This window comes from Cherax quadricarinatus, unplaced genomic scaffold, assembly GCF_038502225.1.
Source record: "Cherax quadricarinatus isolate ZL_2023a unplaced genomic scaffold, ASM3850222v1 Contig5532, whole genome shotgun sequence".
NCBI classification, from domain to species: Eukaryota; Metazoa; Arthropoda; class Malacostraca; order Decapoda; family Parastacidae; genus Cherax; species Cherax quadricarinatus.
In genome coordinates this window covers 11,611-17,117 of record NW_027200558.1, presented here as the reverse complement: position 1 = coordinate 17,117, position 5,507 = coordinate 11,611, and the positions used below count along the sequence as shown (strand labels likewise).

The following is a 5,507-nucleotide window of genomic DNA, read 5'->3' as shown; positions in this document are numbered from 1 at the left end:
CTGGTAAACAATGGGACGGGCGGCATATATTAACTTTAAAGTAAGACATTTAACATGCCCAAGAGTGAGTCATGAACGTATGAGAGGCCCAGGTGAATGTGTCTGGTACCAATGATTTCCGAGCGGATGCACGAAATCGGGGGGAAATTTCGCTGAAAAAAGTGCTCGATTTCTGAATAGGCTGATTTCCACAACAGCCGAAAACCGGGGGTCCACTGTATGTGTTTATTTTTGTGATTTTCAGATTCGATAATACCATGGGAGGACTGACCAGCAGACACGTCGAGGTGATGACAAAGGAGCCAGAGACACAAGGAACACCCAAACACACTCATGTTCTGCCCTATGACCCACGTTCCCCATCAGATTACATAACAAGAACTCCCATTACTGTATGGAAGAGAAGTATTATTTTTGCCTTGTTAAACTTTTTTATTTTACCACAATGGTTATTCCCAGTATAAAGAGCGCTGTAAATATGGATATATGGTGGTATGTGTGTTTAATGAAACAAAAAGTTGTAAGTGTATTTACTTTGGCCTAGTTTAATGTTTAACCCTTTGAGGGTTTCGGACGTACTAGTACGGCTTACGACCCAGGGTTTTTGACGTACTAGTACGCCTAAATTCTAGCGCCCTCAAATCTAGTGGGAGAAAGCTGGTAGGCCTTCATATGAAAGAATGGGTCTATGTGGTCAGTGTGCACAGTATAAAAAAAATCCTGCAGCACACAGTGCATAATGAGAAAAAAAAAACTTTGACAATTTTTTGGAATAAAACAGCGACTTTGCACTGTATTTTCGTATGGTATTTATTGTTGTATTCTAGTTTTCTTGGTCTCATTTTATAGAATGGAAGACATATTACAGAAATTGAGATGATTTTGACTGGTTTTACAATGAAAAGTACCTTGAAATTGAGCTCAAAGTAGCAGAAATGTTCGATTTTTACCAAAGTTCAAAAGTAAACAAATCATGCCAAGCGTCCAATACACGTCAACTGGTGAGTCTAATATTCTTTCGCAAGTGCGCCAATAATATTTATACCATTTTTTACACTAATGCAGTAGTCTGCATAACAGTAAATCTTATATTTTTTGTGAGAATAAAAATTCAAAGTGGAAAGCAAAAGAATGTAAGAAGGGCCTTGAGACGTGACTAATGAACAGAGGAAATGTCATTTTAGTGCCAGGAATGTCTTTCTTGTTCTGGACCCTATTTAGAAATTGGCATCTTTTGAAAGTTATGTGAAATTGGCAAAATTGCTAAATTCTGACCACTGTACTGGATAGTTGAAATTGCACTCATTCGATAGGAAAAATGGAGTTCTAGCGAAATATTCATGTTTTTTGCCGACTAGTACAGTGGAATTGGCCAAAAATGGGGCTCAAAGTGGGCAAAATCGCCGATGCGTAAACATCGCTGAGACCGCTAACTTTGCGAGAGCATAATTCCGTAAGTTTTCCATCAAATTTCATACTTTTGGTGTCATTATGATCGGGAAAAGATTCTCTATCTTTTCGTAAGAATTTTTTTTTTTTTTTTTTTTGAAATTTGGCCGACCCTGAGAACAAGTTTCGGAGAGGGCCTGTTGACCCTCAAAGGGTTAAAAAAAATTTTCCCTGACAAGGTAGCAAAGAATGGTCATTGTATATGGGTTGTTGTCATGCATTATTTCACTGTGGTGTTTAAATGTATGTAAAAGTCAGTGTTTGAGGGACTCGAACCCTTTGAGGGTCGACAGGCTCCTCTCCGAAACTCGTTCTCAGGGTCGGCCAAATTTAAAAAAAAAAAAAAATTTTCTTTTATGAAAAGATAGAGAATCTTTTCCCGATCATAAAGACACCAAAAGTTTGAAATTTGATAGAAAACTTACGGAATTATGCTCTCGCAAAGTTAGCGGTCTCGGCGATGTTTACGCATCGGCGATTTTGCCCACTTTGAGCCCCATTTTCGGCCAATTTCACTGTACTAGTCGACAAAAAACATGAATATTTCGCTAGAACTCCATTTTTTCTATCGAATGGGTGCAAGAAACCACCCATTTATGAAATTCAACTATCCAGTACAGTGGTCAGAATTTAGCAATTTTGCCAATTTCACACAAATTTCAAAAGATGCCAATTTCCGAATAGGGTCCAGAATAAACAAGAAAGACATTCCTGGCACTAAAATGACATTTCCTCTAGTCATTAGTCACGTCTCAAGGCCCCTCTTATATTCTTTTGCTTTCCACTTTGAATTTTTATTCTCACAAAAAATATAAGATTTACTGTTATGCAGACTACTGCATTAGTGTAAAAAATGGTATAAATATTATTGGTGCACTTGTGAAAGAATATTAGACTCACCAGTTGACGTGTATTGCACGCTTGGCACGATTTGTTTACTTTTGAAGTTTGGTAAAAATCGAACATTTCTGCTACTTTGAGCTCAATTTCAAGGCACCTTTCATTGTAAAACCAGTCAAAATCATCTCAATTTCTGTAATATGTCTTCCATTCTATAAAATGAGACCAAGAAAACTAGAATACAACAATAAATACCATACGAAAATACACTGCAAAGTCGCTGATTTATTAAAAAAAAATGGTCAAAGTTTTTTTTTTCTCATTATGCACTGTGTGCTGCAGGATTTTTTTTAGACTGTGCACACTGACCACATAGACCCATTCTTTCATATGAAGGCCTACCAGCTTTCTCCCACTAGATTTGAGGCCGCTAGAATTTATGAGTACTAGTACGTCAAAAACCCCTACGCGTAAGACGTACTAGTACGACCAAAACCCTCAAAGGGTTAAAATGTCTATATTAATGTAAAATAAGACATTTAATGTACCAGTGATTATTATTAAATATACAACGCATATAAACATTTCATGTTTTTATATACTAGGTAATGTGTTTCTTTGGGCTCATGGTTGCTTATTTTGCAGTTGCACTCAATCAATAACCACAAAAAAACAATGGATTATAGCAAAATGTTTGGATGAATGAGCAGAAGCTTCCTCACTCGCCCAGAGACAAAGCCAAACTGACTCGCAAGTGGCCCCAGCTGGCGGATGGACGCCTCCCATTTGACCGATAACCGAATTAACGGCTGATAACCGGGCGCCGTAAAACTGGCTGATAACTGAACCGGCCAATAACCGGGGGTCCACTGTATTCTAAAAATAGTATTTTACTAGACAACAAAGTCATAATCATTATTTTTAGCAGGTTGCAAACACTCCTGACAAAGGTTGTGAAGATACTCCTCGAATTTTTAAAGTGCTTTCTTTGGATCCCCGTTCACCAAACACTGAAGTGAGTATGTTTGGTTGATGATGGAATTTTGATTATTAAACTAAATTTTTTAGCATTTATTTTACCTACAGTAATACTAGCATTGTTGGCCTGAATTGCCTATAGAAGCCTTAGTGTGGTTCCTTGAATATTAGTGTCCCACGAGGTAGCATTCTGGGTCCTCTTCTATTCCTCAGTATCACTCAACTACCAAATGACTCATAAGTATTTAACTCTTTCAGTGCCAGGTGGATGTGTTATTAACGTCATTGACACTTGAGTAGAAGTATATCTTAATCATAGCTCCCTCAAATATGCTATGAGCAGTAAATTTTGTCCTTGACAAGAAGGAATGGATCTGTGCTGTATAAAAAATTCCTCCACTCAGTATATGATAGAACAGCTAACCTCTTGACTTTGTGTTTGGGTTAAAATAGCCATGAAACATGGTTTTATTGGTAAGTTCTTAGTGCCAATTTTTAGCCCTTAAGACATACCAGTGAAATAGATGATCTTGGTCAGTTTTATATTAGAAATGGCCTAAAATAGGCCTCAGAGTGGTAGAAATATTAGATTTTTGTTGAGTTATTGTGAGGAAGGGCAGGGGCTTTCCTAGCCCACTGATCTACCTTGTGGGGGTTTACTAGGTCTGCTTCAGTTATTGTGAGGAAGGGCAGGGGCTTTCCTAGCCCACTGATCTACCTTGTGGGGGTTTACTAGGTCTGCTTCAGTTATTGGTGTGGCCTAAACCATCACCAAGCATTCTTAGTTATATTTCATTTGCCAAGAAATAGGGAAAACTTTGATTTTTGTGTATGATGGATTCAAAATGGAAGTCAGGTGTTAAATAGGAGAGGCCTGGGGATGTGATTAATGAACAGAGGAAAGGTTGCTTTAGTGGCTGGAATCCTTAGTGTTTTTGAAACTGGAATTTTGTGTAAAATTGCCAGATTACTGACTTCTGAGCTTTGTAAGAATTGAGCATTGAATGGGTAGTTTCTTGCACTTGTTCAATAATGCAGAAGGCATTCAGTAGAAAACCTAAAGTTGAACATTATTTTGAATTTTAAATTTAGCTTTTCACTTCCAATAGAAGTGGAAAATTTCCATTAATGCACATCAGAGCAGAATTAATTTCCATTAAGGAGTGCTACAGCAGGCAGGTGGGAGACCTATCACTACACTTTGAGGAAATCTATTGTTAAGAACATAAGAAAGAAGGAGCACTGCAGCAGGCCTACAAGCCCATGTGAGGCAGGTCAAAGTCACCTAACAGTTGTAGCCGTGCAGGGAAGAGTGTGAAGAGGATGACGTGATACAAACAAACAGCCTTCCACGTGGGTCAGTGTATACATCACTCAGTTTTTCCTTCTTTTCATCACCTCATCTCATCTGGATATTTATCATAGCATCAAAAAGTATAGGTGATGCTGGTGAAGCAAGGAAGAAAATTAAGCATGAACTACCCTATAAAATGCCCAGAAGTTGGTAATTTGGCCAATTTTACACAGAATTCAACAAATTCTAGTTTAAAAGTAGAGTTCAAAATAAACTGTAGGCATACTTGAAACTAAAGCAACATTTACTATGTTGAGTAAAAAGGACACATGTGAAACCAATGTCAGGAGCTTTGTCAAGCCATTATGACTTGACAAAGCTCCTGAAGAGCTAAATGTTGCCATGATAAAATGTTGCATTAGTTGCACGTATCCTTTTACCTAACGTATTGTCGGATAGTGAGGCTCAGGTTAGGGTGTGTAGAAGAGAGGGAGACTACTTCCCAGTAAAAGTAGGTCTTAGACAGGGATGTGTAATGTCACCATGGTTGTTTAATATATTTATAGATGGGGTTGTAAAAGAAGTAAATGCTAGGGTGTTCAGGAGAGGGGTGGGATTAAATTATAGGGAATTAAATACAAACCATACCCCCGGCCGGGATTGAACCCGCGGTCATAGAGTCTCAAAACTCCAGCCCGTCGCGTTAGCCACTAGACCAGCTAGCCACAATAAGATTCATCCAACTAGGTGTATTTCTACACCATAGGAAGGTTAGCACAGGCACCTCTGTGACCACAAATGCAAATTTTTACAGACGAATCTCCAGCTAGCGTGGCCGTGACGAACTCTAGCTCAAGTCCCTTCACTGCCGTCAACATGACTCAAGAAATCGTAATGACACGATTGCAAACAAACCATACCCCCGGCCGGGATTGAACCCGCGGTC

At 38.6% G+C, this 5,507-nt stretch overlaps 1 long non-coding RNA gene across 1 annotated transcript; it reads left to right on the top strand.

Annotated features, from left to right (window-relative positions):
* The first annotated feature begins 220 nt into the window (after window positions 1-220).
* On the top strand, window positions 221-5,182 carry LOC138852236 (uncharacterized). Its single transcript, XR_011391609.1, has 3 exons — window positions 221-392; window positions 3,218-3,304; window positions 4,429-5,182. It is a non-coding gene; the product is annotated as an uncharacterized lncRNA (long non-coding RNA).
* Window positions 5,183-5,507: the final 325 nt, after the last annotated feature.